Below are 21,102 nucleotides of genomic sequence, written 5' to 3' on the forward strand. Positions count from 1 at the left end.
GGGAAATAAGCATGATCAAACATATATTGTGGAATGGAGTCTGGGTCGGGGCAGACTATAGTTTCTTACAATGGTTACGAATTGTCATGACTGTATCACTACATGTCTGCAATTTCAATACGCATCAGGTTGAGGCATGTTTTCAGTAGTGAAATAAATGTGTTTGTTAATTACAATATACCGGTAGTCAATAGACTATTTTGGGACACCACTTATAGGGGACACCAGATGCAAAATTCACTTTTACATGGTGTTTCCAGATAAAAGGTGTCTTAGCTGTGTGTGGACACAAAAATCCCCCCAAAAAACCTAAACAGTCTCAATAATCAAGCCGTTTTGATTTTATAAGCAGTATGACAACTCAACGCTCAGGCCCTGCCCACAACTGCTCACAGACTTTCCCATATTAGCATATTTCCACCATCAGCCAGTTTTATGCTGTCTGCCATTTTCACCACAGTTGAGCAGCTGTGGTGACAACAATGTCTTGTTAGCAATGCAGGTGTTTTGTAGTTGGATGTAAAAGTGAGCATAAAAGTCCTAATTTTCTACTGAAGTGAAAGCCACTGAGGACGCAGTGGAGTAGTTTTGTTTTTGATAGTAACATGCCACCCAATGCAAAAAAAACAAAAGTGAGTGGTGGAGTGAGCAGTATTTCATTATCATTTAAAGAGACATGCACCGAAACGGGTCACTATAAAAGGCAAGGCAAGGCAAGGCAAGTTTATTTATATAGCACATTTCGTACACAATGGTAATTCAAAGTGCTTTACATAAAAGAAAGTAAAATAGTAATGAAGAAAAATAATAACAAGAATAAAACAAGCAATTTTAAAACTTTTAAAATTATTAAAACTGCACTTATTTAAAACAGTAAGAAAATGATTTTACATAAAATTAAATAAAAAAATTTAAAAAAAAAACAGTGTAAATATATATTGCAATCAGTTCGGACATTGCACAGTGCTCATTCAATAAATGCACAGCTAAACAGATGAGTTTTAAGTCTAGATTTAAATGTGACCAGTGTTTTAGCACATCTGATCTCTTCTGGAAGCTGATTCCAACTGCGGGCGGCATAGTAACTAAAGGAGGACTCCCCTTGTTTTGTGTGAACCCTTGGTATTTCTAACTGACTCGATCCTAATGATCTGAGTGCTCTGTTAGGTTTATATTCAGTGAACATATCTGCTATATATTTAGGTCCTAGGTCATTTAGTGACTTATATACGAGTAAAAGTACTTTAAAATCAATCCTAAATGTAACTGGAAGCCAGTGTAAGGACCTGAGGACTGGTGTGATATGCTCATATTTTCTGGTTCTAGTCAGAATCCTGGCAGCAGCGTTCTGGATGAGCTGCAGCTGTCTAATGGTCTTTTTGGGAAGGCCGGTGAGGAGCCCATTACAATAGTCCACCCTGCTGGTGATGAAGGCATGAACAAGTTTCTCCAAGTCTTGGCTGGAAACAAAAGATCTAATTATTGCAATGTTTTTTAAATGATAATATGCTGATTTAGTTACTGCTTTGACATGACTATTGAAACTAAGGTCTATTTCCAGAATCACACCAAGATTCCTGACTTGATTTTTAGTTGTTTGACCCCTAGAGTTAAGGTATGCATTCACCTTGAACACTTCATCTTTGTTTCCAAATGCAATGACTTCAGTTTTTTCCTTGTTTAACTGAAGAAAGTTCTGGCACATCCAACTATTAATTTCATCAATGCATTGGCAGAGGGAGTCAATTGGGCTGTAGTCATTTGGAGATAAGGCTAGGTAAATCTGGGTATCATCAGCATAGCTGTGATAGGCAATTTGGTTCTTTCTCATTATTTGACTTAGGGGAAGCATATACAGGCTAAACAAGAGCGGTGCAAGAATTGACCCTTGTGGGACTCCGCATATCATGGACGTCCACTTAGACTTATGCTCTCCTATACTCACATAATAACCTCTCCCTTCTAAGTATGACCTGAACCATTTGAGTACCATCCCAGAAAGCCCGACCCAGTTTTCCAGTCTCTCTAGTAGTATGTTATGATCGACAGTGTCAAACGCAGCACTGAGATCTAGCAATACCAGCACCGATATTTTGCCAGAGTCACAATTTAAGCGAATATCATTTATTATTTTAATGAGTGCTGTCTCTGTGCTGTGATGCGGTCGAAAACCAGATTGAAAATTGTCCATTTGAACCATTTGAGTACCATCCCAGAAAGCCCGACCCAGTTTTCCAGTCTCTCTAGTAGTATGTTATGATCAACAGTGTCAAACGCAGCACTGAGATCTAGCAATACCAGCACCGATATTTTGCCAGAGTCACAATTTAAGTGAATATCATTTATTATTTTAATGAGTGCTGTCTCTGTGCTGTGATGCGGTCGAAAACCAGATTGAAAATTGTCCAGGTATCCATTTGAGTGTAAGTATTTGTTCAGCTGATTAAAAACTACCTTTTCTATAATTTTACCTATAAAAGGAAGATTAGATATTGGTCTAAAATTGCTCAAAATGGTGTTATCAGGATTGCTCTTTTTCAGGAGGGGCTTAACAACTGCATTTTTTAAGGAGTTTGGAAATGTCCCAGAAAGAAGTGAGGCGTTCACCACTTCTAAAAGATCTGCTTCTAAGCAGTTAAACACATTTTTGAAAAAAGATGTGGGAAGTGTGTCAAGATAGCAGGTTGACGATTTTAGGTGCTGCACTATGTCTTCCAGAATTTTGCTATCAGTTGCTTCAAAAATCGACATAGTATCTTTTTTATATTGTGGCCTAATCTGTCTGACCTCTGCATTACTTGAGGATATGCTAATCGCCTTCCTGATATTGATGATCTTCTCAGAAAAGAAGGATGCAAACTCATTGCATTTGCTGTCTGAGAGCATTTCACTGGGAATCTGACTTGGGGGGGTTGTCAGTCTCTCAACAGTGGCAAAAAGAGTACGAGTGTTATTTAAGTTAATGTTTATAAGGTTTGAGAAGAAATTCTGTCTAGCTGTGGCTAGTTTCACATTAAAAGCATGAAGGCTGTCTTTGTAGATGCTATAGTGAATTTCAAGTTTTGTCTTCCGCCACATCCGCTCTGCTTTTCTGCATTGTCTTTTCATAGTCTGAACTTCTGTTGATCTTCTCCAAACTGATTTCTGTCTGTTTGTTTTCTTTCTGATCATTGGAGCAATATCATCAATAACATTCTTAACTTTTGAGTTGAATGAATCAAGGAGAGTATCAACGGAGTCTGCAGAAATGCTTGGTGTTAAAGATATAGCCTCCATAAATAGTACACTTGTGTTCTCGTTAATACATCTCCTTCTGACAGAGACCGATCTAGATTCAGTTGTAGCAGACAACAAAATTTCAAAGAAAATACAGAAATGATCAGATAGTGCTATGTCCTTAATAACAATGGATGAAATGTTTAGACCCCATACTGATGATTAGGTCTAGAGTGTGTCCACCTTTGTGTGTGGGTCCATGCACATGCTTAGTCAAGTCAAAAGTGTTTAGAACCGTTAACATTTCTTTTGTAGTTTTGTTTTCTGAATTATCTATGTGAATATTAAAATCCCCTGCAATAGCAAAACAGTCAAACTATGAGGAAATCATTGATAACATTTCTGTGACCTCTTCAACAAAGGCTGGAGAGTATTTTGGAGGCCTGTAAATAATAATAAACAGAATGCGTGGAGCACCTTTCAGCACAATCCCTAGATATTCAAAAGACAAGTACTGACCAAATGACACTTGCTTGCATTGATAGACATCTTTAAATATAGCAGCAATGCAGCAAAAGCAGCAAAAGGACCTTGCGCTCCATTTTGAAGGGCTCATCCCATGCCCTAATCCCCTAAAAGGGTTTACCCTCAGGATTGAGAGCTTTGAAGGATTGAAGGGTGTAAGGGACCAAACAAATGTTTCTTGAAGTACCCTTCTGCAATATCACATGCTCACATGTAGGAGCCATCATCATGCAAAGAATTTGTGCAAAGGATCATGGTAGCCCGAAGTGTCCATCCAGTCGTACCCTTCAAAATCCTTCATTACGAAGGGCCCTTTGAAGTGGACAGTTTTGATTTCTTCAGTTTGGAATGACCTTTCAATATGGCGGCCATAATTGTTTTCACTCCGAAGTGCCCATTGGAGTGCCATATATCCCATTTGGAATTCACCTAGAGCTTTTTTTGACATGGTAAAATGGTGTTGTCTTACACAGCCATTGAGGAATTTTAACCAAAGTATGTTGCAGACATTTCATGAAGACCTTAAAGAACAGGCCAAGGTACAGACTTAGCATCCAATATTTAAGTGGGTTGTATTGCACAGCAATCTGGAGCTTCACAGCATTGCCTATTTCAATGTGGAACAAATTTAATGCTCTATTTGTGTCATCTTCCCAGGGGCCACTGAACAAACAGCAGGCTGCATATCACCCTCCATTACAGTCGCAACCAACGATCACAAAAACAATTTGTAAAGTTTTTTAAAACTCTAACTTGGGAAAAACTTGCATTTTTCTGTTTTCTGTTTCTGTTTTCTGTGGTTTTAAGAAGGAGGTTAAGGAAAGCCCATACAATATTCACTTGGTTTTGTAATAATTAAATTGAAGTAGGTCACAAAACACATTTTTTTTGTTTTTGTATTGCTTTTTTCTTCTTCTTCTTCTTCTTCTTCTTCTTCTTCTTCTTCTTTATATAAACCCCCTGTATTGTCCTATGTAAGTAAAAGAATGGAGAATATATTTACAGTGACTATCAGAACGGAGCACTTCAGTTATAATGACTGGAGCTTAATCCCTCCACAACATCGCCCAACACAATGTCCTAACATCGCCATGGATTTGCTCTGGGTCACTTAATCCATGGAGGAGAATGCTAAAGCTCATTGTAATTCTGGGCTGGATGGAACATAGAATTGAAAGTGTAGTAGAGTACACTGCATGGGGCGACCACATAACATTAATGGACAGACTAATGCCTTAATTCACACCTAGAATGTAAAGATATAAATACCCTATCAATTTCAATGAGGGAAGTGGTCCTTGTTGCCAAGAAGTTGGTACCTATTATACTCTCTATCTTTGATTTGAAACACTGCTTTGTTTGGTGATGTGGGGCAGGGTGAGATTAGGAGATTTACTTAAGTTATTCATTGTTGGAGTAAATATCTGTCATCATAACTAAGATCCCCTCAGGGTAAAGAGCAGACATGACACAGATGAGCACCATCCAATTGTTTTTGCTGAATTGTCAGGGTGTTTCATTGAACAGATTCGGATATCTCCCAGGAGGGGAAACCACTGTGCTCCTGCACCCATGGTCTCCTGACCTGCTTTCAGCATTTCACAACACTGTCCAAAGATCTAAACAGAACCCCAAAATCACTTCAGTACAAATGCTTTTTTGCCATCATTCTGTTTCACGAGAAAGTCACGTGTTGTGACACTGTGTTCACATGACTCTATCTTTTAGCCAATTGGATGCTACCTTTCAATCTGAGTTAACCAAGAGGATAGAGGGAAACTCATTTTCCGTTTGCCAGTTGTTTTGTTATTATTAATCTTTTTGCAAACATCGAAAGTGGTGGCCATCTGTTTCCAGTAGCACCAAAGGTAAAGCCTCTTTTCAAGCTTCTATTTTGATTGTTTTCTGAGGATGTTTCAGAAGGTTGAAGGTTTGTTCTGAATATTTATTATCATGTGCATTTTAAATTTGATCTTAATGTTTACTTACTTTGATTAAAAACAAACATACATTTTGACATTGTACATCATTTTGGATGATCATACTACAAATAGCATTATGAAATGTTAGTCTACAATACCTGTAACATATCTGCTTTGAAACTAGTTTTGATTTCTAGGCCAACCAAAGGTCAAACATATCATTAATTTTTGAATCGCGACAACTATTGTTTAAACCTTGCTGGACATTGTTCGGAAACGGTTGTATTTGAAGCTCGAGGACATGCCTAAATGAGCCACTAATTAAACAAATACAAAGGAGCAATACGTGTTTGAGGAAAGTGTGGCTATCTCTTGGAAAAATTGCTCAATTAGATCTCCTTTATTTCTTACTCACTGTGGTCTGCACAACGAACTAAGCTTAAGTAAGATAATTAAATTATTGGATAATTACCACAAAACTTGTCTATGGGTATATGCACCATCTTTGTATGTGAGAGAGAACTAAGGTGGCATTGTGCCGAATTTTACTTTGATCAGAACTGAAAATATCTGAACAGTCATTATCCTGATTATCATCATCATCATAAAATATCAATATCAATTCATGCTCATAGGCTTAGGGTGATTCAGTATATGTGGTTCTTCAGGGGATTTAAAATTTAAAGCCACTTTGGCCATCAATGAATTATCAATATTTGCATCACATGGTATACAGGGTGTCAAATTACCATGTCTTTGCATGAAAATGACACGTGTAACTTTTCTATGATCCATTAATTATTTAAGTCTCATACCAGAACCTCCTCTGCAATATATGTTTGACAATGGATAGACAAGAGCAGGCAGACCACTGCAAAATTCAGTGAAGGTTCCATTATTTTACACTGTTAGAAACTATCAAACTGAGAGGAATGCTTAAAGACAATGACATGGTGGAATTAGATCCGTTGTTTTAGATCATTCATGATTTATTGTTAACTGTGTTTGCATTTCTTGGCTGAATCACAAGTTTGAGAAAAGCATTTTGTTTTTGTTTTTTGTGACTCTTCTTGAAATTCAAACTAATGAGTGGGTTTATTAACATTAAACCAACTTTCTAAATGTTGTCATAGTGTAATTGTCAGTTTGCATTCAATCACAATAATCTCTTGTTTATTCCTATGAAGTTCAGTATACTAAAAATAATATTCTTTACCACAATAGACAGGACAATATTGAAATATTATAGGACAGCACAATAAATCAGACAATAAATCCCCCAAAATCATTCATCTTCAAATGTGTTGCAAGTTACTAAAAACAATTAAAAATGGACATGTATAAAATAAGAATAAAGTGGTCACTCTTTAATGTTTTCATTGTTAATATCTTCTTTCTGTATTTAATGCAGTTCATGCCTCAGTAGGTTTAAATAAGAGATGTCACTCTTTATTGGAAGTGCAGGGAGGGAAGACCCTCTTCGAACGATACATTTTTGTACATTGAGTGCCATGCAGAGATGCGCAGTGAAAACAGGGGGAGCTTTTTCTGAGCATTGCTCAGCCATGCACAAAGCGAGCTTAATGTGATAGCTGCTCCAGAAGAAGAGGCCAGAAGCTCTTTAGTAGAAAGCTTGACCCACTTTCCCAATCAGATGTCATGGGCTGTCCTCTTACAATGCTGCGCACAGGCCAAAATCTCTGACGGTGCTTCTGAAATTAGAGGGGGTGTTCTAGTAGCTTAACTGTGGACATAATGTATATAGGCCACAGTACCGCAGGTAATGTAAATTCTATCACCGGCATACTGAAAGTACAAAAGTAGCTAGAAAAGACTGCATGGTTGAATTTTTAACAAATATTTACGCTGTATTCAGTGATATAATGGCATTACTTAAACAACTGTGCAATAGTATTTAATATATATATATATATCTGCCCTCTAGAAGCTTGCGTTCTGCAAGTGAACGTCGCTTGATTGTGCTATCCCAAAGAAACACAAAGTCACTTTTACGGACTTTTAAATTAAATGTTCAATCTAAATCAGAGCAGCTGAGTCCTTAGCCATCTTCAAGAATCGGCTTAAAACACATCTCTTCCATCTTTATTTGACCCTCTAACTTTAACACTCACTATTCTAATTCTATTCTTTAAAAAAAAATCTAACTACCTTTCTAATCTTTTTGTATTCTATTTTCTTTTCATTTATTATGCCATTGTGTGTGTGTGTGTGTGTGTGTGTGTGTGTGTGTGTGTGTGTGTGTGTGTGTGTGTAAAGACCTCTAACACTAGCTTGCTCTATTCTTTTTCTATTCTATCTGTTTTCTTTTTATTTATAATATTATTTAAAAGCGCATGCTACGTGTACTGTGTTAACCTAACTGAGACTTGTTATAGCACTTATACATCATTGCTCTTTTTGTTGTTTTTGATTGCTTCCACTGTCCTCATCTGTAAGTCGCATTGGATAAAAGCGTCTGCTAAATGAATAAATGTATATATACATCTTGCTGTGTTAGATGATCTTGCTGTGTTAGCATAACAAAGAATGTAGAACCATGCAAAAATTACAAAAGAATGGGTAAATTAAGGCAGATCTTTCTATATGACTTTTAGTTTGGGTGCCAGGAAAAACAAAGTAGATGGCCAAGAATATATAGAAAAAACTTATACTTTGTAGAGAATTTTAGTTATAATAATGGTTTCCTGACTTAATATAAATGTAAAAATAAAACATAAATAAAAATATTTGTAATATCAAAATGTACTAAATGCATTTTACACTGCCTTTATTAAAAAATAAATAAATAATTTTAATGATGATTTAAATTGCAAGATCGCATCCTCAAAGAAGCCAGGGAAAATCCAATTGAAGTCGATGGGCACACCATTCGGTTCACAGCGGACTACAGTGACCACACATCGAAGCGGAGGTGCCCCTGTTTCCCTGTCATGCACCGGGCCCGACAGCAAGGATACCAGGCGTTCTTGCTCTACCCGGCTTGGGCTTTTGGGGGGGTTTCGGAATGAAGGGATAATGGTTGGGTGGGACAGGACCCAAAGGATAGAACTATACACTTTTCATTTTGCATTCGAGGTGGTAGTTTATTGGTTCACTATTTTGATATTATTTTTCTACTCAGACACTTATGACTAGTGTCTCTTTTTTGTCGTGGAATGGGCGGGGTTTTAATATTCCTCATAAACGTACAAGCACTCTGGACTTTTTGCGGAGGATGAAAATAGATATAGCTCTTTTTCAGGAAACCCATCTTCTGGAAAGGGATGTTTCCAGATTTCATAATAAATTTTATCATGTCATTGCTTCTTCCTCAAATTAAAAAAAAAAACAGAGGAGTAGCAATTGTTGCTAAACGTAGTTTTCAGTTTACAATTTTAGACACCGGGAAAGATTCTGAGGGTAGAGTTGTCTTTATTAAAACTCTAATAAATGATAAAAAAATAGCTTTTGTTTCCGTTTATGCCCCTAACGCTTTTGATAGGAGCTTTTTTGATTATCTGACTAAACTTATACTGGATTTATCTGATTTTGGTCTAATAATAGGAGGTGACTTCCATGTGGTTTGGTCACATTAATTAGATAGAACTGGTGTGGTGGAGGGGGCAAACCAACGTCTTGCTTCCACTGCATTAAGAAAATGGGCTTTAGACTGTGCCGTAATAGATGTTTGGCGGACTGCTAATCCCTCTCTAAAGGAGTTTTCTTGTTTTTCATCACGACATAGAACTTTTTCCCGTATACTGTAGATTACACTTTCATTTCTAAACATTTATTTGAAAAGCCTCTGATTTCGCTCTTCTTCCTATGTCTCTTTCTGACCATAGGGCTGTATTTGGCAAACTGGCAATCTCTCCAGGCCCCAAACGAGCGGCCCGTTGGCGGTTCAATTGTACTTTATTGCAGAATGAAACTTTTCTAAGGGAAATGAAAGAACAGCTGGACCAATTTTTTACGATAAATAGATCCTGTGTTGATGATCCCAGGGTACTCTGGTCAGCTGTAAAAGGGTTCATAAGGGACAAAACAATTGGATTTGCCTCTAATCTAAACAAAACAAGATGGAAGCATATCGTAGATTTAGAAAATAGAATTTCAACTTTAGAGCGTTCTTTGTCTCTGAATGCTACCTCTGACCTTATTCTTGAGCGAGATTTGTTGATGAAAGACCTTAATCAACTACTTAGGAACAAATCTGACTTTTTCATTCATAGGACTAGGCAACTTCAATACTTGTACAGTGCTCAACCAAGTCATCTACTGGCTTTGAAACTTAAAACCAATGAACAATTGGCCAACATAACGTCTGTTAAATCTTCCACAGGTAAACTGTGTTCTCATCCAAATGAGGTTAATGATGTCTTCTGCTCATTTTATTCTAATTTATACTCCTCAGAGTTTATTTATAATGAGCCGGCATGCAAAAGCTTTCTGAACCCTCTTCAACTTCCAAAGCTTTCTTATGATTCTGCTCTTGAACTTGATGCTCCAATAACTCTGAGTGAGTTGTACAAAGCCTTATTGAGCATGAATAAGAATAAATCTCCAGGGCTTGATGGTATACCCCCCCGAGTTTTATCTGGCCTTTTGGCCCCAAATCGGTCCTCTTTTACTGGAGATGATTCATTCTACAATTACTAAGGGTTCTTTTTTTAACTATTCAAATATTGCTATTATTTCTTTACTTTTAAAAAAGGGTAAGGAACCTTCTGTGTGTTCGAGTTATCGTCCTATTTCTGTTCTAAATGCTGATACGAAGTTGTTCGCCAAAGTCTTAGCTTCCCGATTGGAACCACATTTGTCTACTCTAATCCACGTGGATCAGACTGGTTTCATCAAGAATCGCCTTGCCTTAGATAATGTCCGTCGCCTTCTTCACATAATAGAATCTTCCAATACCACTGATTTTTCAAATGGTATTTTGTCTCTTGATGCAGAGAAGGCGTTTGATCATCTTGAGTGGCATTTTGTATCATATGGGCTTTGGACATAATTTTTTATCTATGATTCAAACTTTATATAATGATCCTACTGCAACGGTTTTGACAGGGATCACCTGTTCTAAGCAATTTCCCATATCTAGAGGATCTCGACAGGGTTGTCCTCTCTCACCTTTGTTGTTTGTCTTATCTCTTGAGCCTCTTGCTCAGGCAGTTCGGCAGTCAGTTAGTCATAACCCTATTGTTATACATAATACCAAACATTTTATATCTTTGTATGCAGACGATATCCTTCTTTTCCTTCATAATGTTTCTCATAGTCTTCCTCACATTTTAAATATTTTTAAGGACTTTGGTCAGGTTTCAGGATATAAAATCAATTGGGAAAAATCTGTATTATTGCCTCTGAATTCTTCTACTGGACAGGCCCCTGCCACCGTGGCAACAATGAACATATCAGTTGTTCAGACGTTTAAATATCTAGGAATCTCAATTTTCCCTACAGTATCAGCCATAGTGACTAATAATTACAATAAAGTACTTGTCGAGGTGGAAAATAGTCTTCAAAAGTGGAGTTCTCCAACTTTGTCTTTTCATTCCCGCATTTCAGTGATTAAAATTAATATTCTCTCCCGAATAAATTTTGTTGGTTCTATGCTTCCATTGGCACCTCCCAAAGGTTATTGGAAAAAAATTATTTTACTACTTTCTAAATTTATCTGGGCGGGTAAAAGACCCAGAATTAAAATCTCTGTCCTTCAAAGGCCAAAAAGGTCTGGGGGTTTAGGACTCCCAAACTTCCAATTATACCATTGGGCCTTTGTGTTGCGCCCTCTTTCCACTTTTACTCTAATATTTCTATTAAACAATCTAAGGTTAAATTTGGGTTCATTATCACTGAGCTAATTTCCACTTGGAATGCTGCCGAAAAATATTGTAAAATATCTCCAAATTGGTATCTCCAGTCACCTATTTTCTTTAACTCTCGTCTACAGCTGGGAGGACGCCCTATATACTTTTCTAGTTGGGCAAATAATGGTGTATTTACACTATCTGACATTTTTGGGGCTGAATATTTCCGCTCATTCTTAGACGTTCAGAAAATCTTTAATTTACCCGGTTCCTCCTTTTTCTTTTATCTTCAGTTACGTATAGCAATGCGCACTTATGGGGTTCCTTGGAATGGCACTCTAGGATTACATCCTTTTCATAAGGTTTTGACCGGGGGTAAGGGGTTGGTCTCTATTATTTATGCTGTCTTGTTGCAGGCATCAGACAAACCATTCTCTCTGGATAGAGTTTGGAAGCAGGATTTGCAATCTGATAATAATAATCTGGACTGGCACTTGATCTGGCAAAATTTGTCTTTCTCTTCCAGAAACCCAAACCACCGAATGATTCATTGCAACTTTATATACAGGTCATATTACACTCCCTGCAGTTTGTTCAGATTTAAAGCTTTGCCCTCTCCTAATTGTACTCTGTGCTTGCAAAAGAGTTTGGGCACTTTTTTTCATATGGTGTGGGAGTGCCCAGGTGTTGTGGCTTTCTTGAAAAATGTTTGTAGTGTTTTGTCCACATTATTGTCTCAGGAGATTCCTTACTCGCCTACTCTCTTATTATTGAATGACTCTTTGGGTTTGAACCTACCTGCTAAATCCAAACGCCTTTTTTTGGCTGGTCTTACTGCGGCTAAAAGGCTGATAGCAGGTAGATGGAAACCCCCTCATTTATTATCCTTTAACAAATGGCTGCTAGATTACATGGATATCGCCATTATGGAACGTTGGGCAGCAAACTTGCACTTGGCCAAACCTGAAAACATCTCATGTTGGGAGGATACCATCTCTACGCTAAAATCTTTATTGTAGTCATCTTTTTTTTCTCTCTCTTGGGGTTCTGTTGGGTGGGGGGGTTGGGGGGATATGTGGTATTCCCTGCATATACTCTGTCTGTTTGATTTCATATGCTTGGTAGTTTTGCTATTGTTACGTATTTATTTATTTATCTGTTATGCTACACTACCATGTCAATTTCTCTGTTAATCTTGCTATTACTGTTAAATTGATGCTAGCTACATCTGTTTGTTCAGTTGCTTTGTTGTTGTTTGTTTTTGTTTTCCTAAATGGAAAAACCAATAAAAAAAATTGATCACAAAAAAATTTTTTTTAAATTAAAATATATAATATTAATTTTTATAAATGAATCAATTTTCTCTGCACATATGGTAAACATGGTAAGATGTGCATTATAACAGCTTTCTGCAATCACTGATGTAGAATCAGCTTTTACATTTCAATAATTTTTAAGGTTTGGATTTGGCTTTAACAAATTTATCCTAGACAAGCAGTTACAGACAACTTTATCCTGGAGTAGCAATCGGAAGCAATAGGCAGTGACATTTTTTGCCATGAATTCTTTATATTCTTCAAGCTGAGCTCGTAAATCAAATGGTATAGGCATGAATACCATTGAAAAGCAGAATATTCCAGATTCAAAACAGCAAATTTGGTTTCTTTGTGTGTACATTGGCTGTGATTCTGCAGCGAAATCTACTAATAACTAACTTGCTAAATAAAAAAATAAAAAAATTAAAAAAAAAGAAACCTGGATGTTTGCACATTTATTAATCCATGGAATTTTGTATCTTTGTGTGCGTTTGTGTGTATGTGTGTGTTCATCTGTAGGAGTGATTAAAAGGTTAGTTTGAAAAAGAGAATGAGTTTGCTAATTTGAAGCAAACATACCTCAAACTGTGCCATATGTGGCCATTTTGTTTTCTAAACGACCTCATCACATCAGACAGAATTGGAACTCTAATTAGAAAAAACGATGCAAAAACAAAGCTCCTGTCCACACTATCTTAGTAGGGCCTTTCCTCTGAGGCATTATGGGTGCAAAAGTATTTCAGAATCAGACCTGATTCATCTATGATCCCCTTGGCACAAAATAATGCCATCTGTTTCAGCCTGATTGGCCCTTATGAAAGTGTGTTGTGTATAATCCTCCCTTGTGATTAATTGCTCATCCCACTGTTAAAATGTTTCTCTTTTTCAGAAATGTATCTCCTGTTCCACAAGCTATATAGCTTTTAAGAATTGAATACATCAAGATGTGAGATGTTTCTACTATGGCAACCTATTCTTTTATATAATTGAGGAGGTTTATTTATTTGCCTCCGGCTTCTAGTCTGCTAGGCCTGGCACTGATTGTCGATTTCTTTAGATTATTTTTGCTGTTATGACTAGACACCAACCCCTGGATGTTGTTAATCTGGATTAAAGTCTTTATGTAATCTGGCGTCCTGTAGGAGATTGGAGGACATTTGGCTGTAGATCTCATCCTTCTCTATCTGTCCCCTGCTACCTCTGCCTGCTGGTCTGAGATGTGCAGAGCAATATTCTAAACATTTTGATTGTTGGATTGATTTTATTGTACTATTTATTCAGATAAATTAATGCTTTGTTTTTAACAGGCTATTCTTTCTTATTTGTAATAAGACAGCATTTTATTTTATATTTTTTCATTTCAGCCAGTCATCTGAGCTGTGAAATAATGCAGCCATTGGAAAATTATCTGCACACAATCCATTAATTAACAGTTGATCTGTGTCAAAGGCTGCAGACAGGGAAAATAATAATAATAACAATAATCCATATTTATTTTATGCTTTTTTTGCCTTGCAAGATACATGGTCACTGGCAAAGCATCTGCTATAATCTAATTAAATAGATGTACTTTGAAAATCATATTTATTTGATTTAGGTAACTATTTAGCTTTTTCAAGGTATTATAATCTCTGATGTTAAAAAACCTAAACTTGACCTTAGCGATATATATTAGAGTTGATATGACTCAGATGTCACTCTAGTTTTTAACTTTTGTTTTCCTCTGATTATGACAGTGTGAAAGTCATATTTAGTAAATATAAATATAAAAACAAGTCAACTCAAAAATAACTGAAAATTCACTTCACTGAATAGAACAGGTTATGTTATGTCTCAGTAACTGATTATATAAATGAGAAAATAAACTGAATTAGTTACAGCAGATTCCAAGTTCCCAGTTTTGCCTTAGAGTCATTAAGAATAGTAAATGTAAAAATTAAGTGTTAGTTTATGTGTTTTGGGAAAATATTAATATATGCAATGTCTGCTAGTATTTCATGTTCTGTTATGTTGGGACTTAAACAGACTTTTGGGGCTACCATTGTGCTTCAGAGCAGAGACTGTTGTTAGGTTGATGATAGGCCAATGAATAGTGAGCTAATATTTATGCTGATTTATTTAAAGACCAGTAATTACACTTGCTCATAGTGCAGTCTCTTTGTTAGTTATGTTAGCACATGATATGCGCTATTGCTAGTTAGCAGTTAACTGCAAGATCTTTGAGTTAATTTAATATTAATGGTTTTACTCGCTACAATGAAATCTTAGATATAAAAAGTATTTGAATAAAGTGTTTAGTTTAATTGTAAATATTTAATTGCATAACTTAAAGGGGTCATATGACATTGCTAAAAATAACATTATGTTGTGTATTTGGTGTAATGCAATGTGTTTATGTGGTTTAAGGTGAAAAAACTAATTATTTTCCACATACTGTATATTTTTGTTTCTCCTCTATGCCCTGCCTTTCTGAAACGCATCGATTTTTACAAAGCTCATCATTCTGAAAAGCGAGGTGTACGCTGATTGGCCACCAATCCAGTGCATTGTCATTGGCAGAATCCCTCAAGCATGTGACGGAAATATTATGACCTTTAACAAACTGTGATGGCCAGGGATGTGCCATACTACTTATTTTGTTTTCGATACGATACTGATATTATTCAAGGCAGTATTGTCTATATCGATACCCATAAAATGGATAATGATAACCACTTTGTTTACAACACATTTTAACATTCAATATGACTTAACTGTAACTTATTAGTTTATATGTTTATATTTTATATAAAAAATATATATATTTTATATTTTTATATAGTTTACACATTGTTCAAATATGTTTATAGTTTACACATGATTTTAATCTACAAATATTATAGTTGAACTATAGTCACTTTAGTAAAACCATGGTTTATTTTCATAATGGACTGCCAGTGAAACGCTGTTGCATGCATAAAATTCAGCCTTTTTTTTTTTTTTTGATTGTGAATGATTTACATTAACATTGCAGAACAGAACATGATCAATATTATCTTTCAATGTTCAATTTAAATAACTATGCCCAAACTATGTAGACTAATTTCAATTTTTTTTATTGTGAAATACCTCAAACATATACGTGTTTTTTTTTTTTCTGTCCTCTGGTAAGCAATGTTTAGGGCTGCCGTTCCCAAAAGCTTTAATGCTTTGATACTTTTGGGAAACGCAGCCCTGTTTGAATGCACTGTCAGAAGTGAGTGAACACTCTCTGTGGTGGATTGGTTCTGTCTTGCAACATTTGCATGTTCTGTTGAGCAAGAAAAAAAGTTCTATCCTACACATTTATTTGCTAACATAGATTATTAGTCCAATTCAGTGCGTTTTTTTTTTTGTTTGTTTTTTTTTTGTCAAATAAACAAAATCACTGGTAAACCAAAAACACCTTAGTATCGTTATTTTTTGTTTGAGTATCGATACTTTCGACACTCACGGCAGGATCTATATATTGATACTTCAGCTCAATACGCCCATCCCAAGTGATGGCATCTCCCTGTACGACGAGACAAAAACAATAAAAGCCATTAAAACAAGGCATTTGTTGCATCCAGTGGGTACATAATTACGGAATACTGTGTTTTTACTGCGTATTGCGCAGAGTAAACATAAAACCATGTCTGCATTTGTAATCGGAAAAGCAACATACAACAATCCTTATAACTCACATTTGAATCATCAGTGGCAAATTCTTTAAATATAACAAATGTACTTACAGACTGTGAGTCAGAAGTGCAAGACGGTCCTCGCAAAGTTCTTACTGCCCCACTTTATAGAACAGCCTTCAAGCACTAACCCATTCTAGGCTAAGTAAAACTGCGGGTTCAGGAAACAGTCCTCCATAAAATGCGTCACACACTGTGGGCTAGAGTGAGGAAAGGAAGGCGGTCTTGCGGCAACCACATGTGACGACCCCGGGCTGGACTCCGCTTCGTCCACAGTAAAAGCAGATCCCGCAAAATGTATGTATTTCCATAGCAACCAGCACGGATCAGCTCTAGGCATGACGAAGCAGATATCATCCTCTTTTGGAAGACCTAACAAAGAAGTTTTGCTTTCACAATGAAACACAGCATCTAGAGAAATGAAAAAAGGTGATGTGACATACAGCCAAGTATGGTGACCCATACTCCAAATTTGTACTCTGCATTTAACCCATCCAAAGTGCACACACACAGCAGTAGGCAGCCATTTATGCTGAGGCACCCAGGGAGCAGTTATGGGTTCGGTGTCTTGCTCAAGGGCACCTCAGTCATGGTATTGCCAGCCCAAGACTCAAACCAACAACCTTAGGGTTTGGAGTCAAACACTCTAACCACTAGGCCATGACTTCAATCTACAGTAGGTAGGCAGCCTTTTTTTAAACCAAGAATGAACCGAAATGAAAACATTTAGCTTTTTATCCGTATATATATATATATATATATATATATATATATATATACGGATAAAAAGCTAAATGTTTTCATTTCATTTTGGTTCATTCTTGGTTTAAAAAAAATCTTCAGGTTCCATATGCAGAGCGAAATGGGAACGGTCCAGCATTTAGCAATAATTATTATTAACTCTGTTTTTATTCTTGATTTTTTCAAACTACTAACACTTTGCATTTTTGAATTATGCCTTATGTGTGACCAAAAATTTAGTATTTTCTGTTTCAGCCGTTTGATCGCGCTGGTGCCTCTAGCACATATTCACTGGAAACAGCAGTCGTTCACCAGACATTCAGCGTTAGCAGCGGTCCACTTACTCAACATAGTGTTAATTATGATTTTTTTCCATCGATACTGAAAACATGTGTGAACGACAACGCCTATTTTACCTCATGAATAATAGTTAAGCTTCAAATGGGCAACATCACGAACAGGGGTGCCGGACTGGGGGTAAAACCAGTACTGATTACCAGGGCCCTAAAGGAAGAGAGGGCCCTTGAAAAGTCTGGAATATATATTCCCTATGCATAGGGCCCGGGATCTTGTGCAGCGCCCCGATCACGAATATGGAAACGGGTTTCTCCCGAGTGAGAGAATGAGAAAGCCCAACCTTACCTTATGCTTAGCTTTAAATTATTATTATTTTTTGTTTGTTTATAGCTAAGCCTGTATTATTATATATTGCAATTATATTTATCCATTAGAATTCTATATTTTCAAATCTTGTTTTCTTCTGATATATTTGTTAAATTTAAATAAATATATCCTGTTTGTACATGATAACATTATTAGGCCAGCCGTTATTATTTCTAAATGTAATAAAATGCAATTTATACATGAATTATATAATATCAAAAGAAAAAAAAAACATGCAAAAAAAAATAGGTGATTAATCCGTTAAAATGAAACCTATACACTACTCATATTTTTTTTCTAATCACAAACTTAATTTATTTTTGTTGCATGTTTAAAAAAAATTAAGAAAGAAAACATGCAGCAAATGAAAAAGGCGATTAATCCGTTAAAATGTGTTACTCTGGGTTAAATTATAAGTAATTATAAGTATTATATACTTCAGAGCAGAGCCTGCATGGGCCTAATCTAGGCTATCCAGGTTTTTTTTTTTCATTGCATCTGAAAATGACCTCGTTCATCACATTCACTTCACGCGCTCTGGCGCAGATCCCCCTCTCGAGTTGCTCAGCTGTGGACGATTTAAAAATGTTTGATATAAAGGTTGCGGTCCCATTTTATACAGGAGTTGTTCATGTAAAGAAATCAAATTATATTGTTAGTTCTAATTATATTGTTAACACAAGTTCATTTAGGCTATTTAACATGCACTGTGACATTTTATCCTTTTTAAATTTATAAACTCCTTGAGATTTTAAAGTTTGTTTGATAGTATTTAAATTCAAGTTTAAAAATAGGTTTTAACTGCTTAAATTATTTCTATGAATTAGTAATATGTTATCATGTTTATTCTTGTAGAAAATAAGTGTTTATTCTTTAAGAAAATAATGGAAAAAATAAGGAACCATCCAAATATTTGTTTTGCTTCATCTATTTATGTAGGCTACTATTCAAAAATAAATAAATAAAGCCATTAAAAAAATAAATCGGCCTGAGTAAATTTGACCATTATAGAATTGTGACTTTAAAGGTTAGTGATTTAGGAGGTGAAAATACTGTGAAATTACAAATGGCATTGGATTTTAGAGCATAACAACTGAAAGATTATGAAACGTTAGCCAATAAAGCATTTTTTTTAAACAATGGAACTTAAAGTTGTGAACTAAAATACCAACAACCATACTGCATGTGAATAAATAAAATGCATACTTTTCATAACATTTCATTATTCATAAAATGCATAACGTTTCTGGTGTTTGGATTTGTACTTCGATATAATGAGCTCCAAGTTTAAGAATAGCCCTAGTCTGGTTCTCTCTCTCTCTCTCTCTCTCCATTCAACAGCATTAGCTCAATGAAATACGTCTTCCTTCAGGTAGAATAAATGTTTTCCTGCCTTGTTAAATATTGGGCTCATGATCAGTAAAAAAGATTATCCATTCCTTTGCAAAAATTATATTTTCTTTCCAAAGAAAAACATTGTGTGCGTTGAAATCTGTTGATCTACCTTATAGTTGACAACTCCCGACTAGCAGATGAAAGATCCTTCAAAAAAAGGAATCCAACACAAAAGCGCATCCACTCCAAACAGTATTTGATCGAACACAGTCACAATCAGGCATGTATCCAAACACATTTTTGAAGTGAAATGATAAGAAAAAAGTACTTGTGAAAAATAGAAAATATCAAAAACAAGCATAAACATTCCCCCATATTCTAAATAATGAAAGAAGCCAATATTCAAATATACTCACGTTAAGCTTAAAACCAAAGGTTTCTCAACTAGGACTTTGTCAAGCAACAGTTCAAGGTAGAACCAAGAAACATGTGTTCCCTCTATCCAAACTGAACTACTTCTTCATGCAATTGCGCATCTGATATACAAATCAGGTGTGTCTAACGAGACCCCTCTAGTGCCTTGTAGTATCACAACACATAGAATTTTGAATTACATTACCCTAAGTATATGGAAAAACTGTGACTGAAATTTCACTCTGTAACAGTGCTGTGTGATAAAACTGCACATTTTAAGCCCTGTCCACACGGACACGGGTATTTTTATAACCGTGACTTTTTTTATGCGGTTCGGCCTTTCGTCCACACGAAAACGCAGTTTCAGGGCACCGAAACCGAACATTTTTGAAAACTACGGCCAGGGTGAGCATTTTCAGAAACGCCGGTTGCAGTGTTGTCGTGTGGACAGTATAACCGGGGTTTTTGCCTTGCGACATCAGAGTGTGCGCGTTATCCGCTGTGTTTGACGTCAGATTGTGCGCTGCTGACTGCTTCTGATTGGCCAAGGTGACTTTACAATTTGGGTTATATCGCCGCCTGCTGGTGTGGCATGCTCTTGATAGCGCTTGATAGCATGTTTTGGCGTTTTCATGTGTTTTCACGCTGGAGGAAAAGCTCCGGTTATAAAAATACCCGTGTCCGTGTGGACTAGGCCTTAGAGTGGCCTTTTATTGTGGCCAGCCTAAAGCACAACTCATGCCAAAATCATGCTGTCTAATCAGCATCTTGATATGCCACACCTGTGAGGTAGATGGATTTTCTCGGCTAAGGAGAAGTGAACAGATTTGTGAACAATATTTGAGAGAAATAGGCCTTTGGTGTACACAGAAAAAGTCTTAGATCTTTGAGTTCAGCTCATGAAAAATCGGGGCAAAAACAAAAGTGTTGTGTTTATAATTTAGTTCAGTGTATAATTAGTCCAAAATTGTTGTGGTGTATTAATGAAATTTGGAAGGTTTTTTTTTTTTTTTTCAGACTGAAATATAATTGTCAATAATGCATTATTGCTGAATTGTTTTTTTTTTTAATTCTCTAAGAAAAAAAATCTTAGCTTTGAATGGTAGTGTATATTATTCATTTTTGCTTACACCACATAACATTTTTCTTTTTAGATGCATTTTTAAATATATTTTGGAAATGGTTTAAATATATCAAAAACAACTGAAACAGCACAAATACAAAGATTCCAAATTCTAAGAACTTGACTTTTCAAAAGCTTTTTTTTTTTTCTTGTCATGAACAGTTTAATTGGTCACTGATCCTTATGCTGTGCATGCTTACGTTTTTGCCATTATACTCTCTGCAGGTTCAGAGATGTGGCAGCCATGTGGACTGACCCTTCAACCATGATAAACTCCTGAAATAATTTTATGCTCTCTTTATCTAAGGCGTTCTGGGAAAAAAGCTTACACACAAT

General features: G+C 36.1%; 1 protein-coding gene across 1 annotated transcript in view; it reads left to right on the forward strand.

Moving 5' to 3' along the window:
- Positions 1-5,492: 5,492 nt before the first annotated feature.
- The window catches only part of LOC132151343 (poly(rC)-binding protein 3-like), a 40,677-nt gene continuing 25,067 nt past the window's right edge, over positions 5,493-21,102 (forward strand). The window contains exon 1 of the mRNA XM_059559440.1: positions 5,493-5,609. The gene's annotated coding sequence lies outside the window, so the exon portion shown is untranslated. The remainder of the gene's footprint in view (positions 5,610-21,102) is intronic.

This window comes from Carassius carassius, chromosome 10 (genome assembly GCF_963082965.1).
Source record: "Carassius carassius chromosome 10, fCarCar2.1, whole genome shotgun sequence".
NCBI lineage: Eukaryota > Metazoa > Chordata > Actinopteri > Cypriniformes > Cyprinidae > Carassius > Carassius carassius.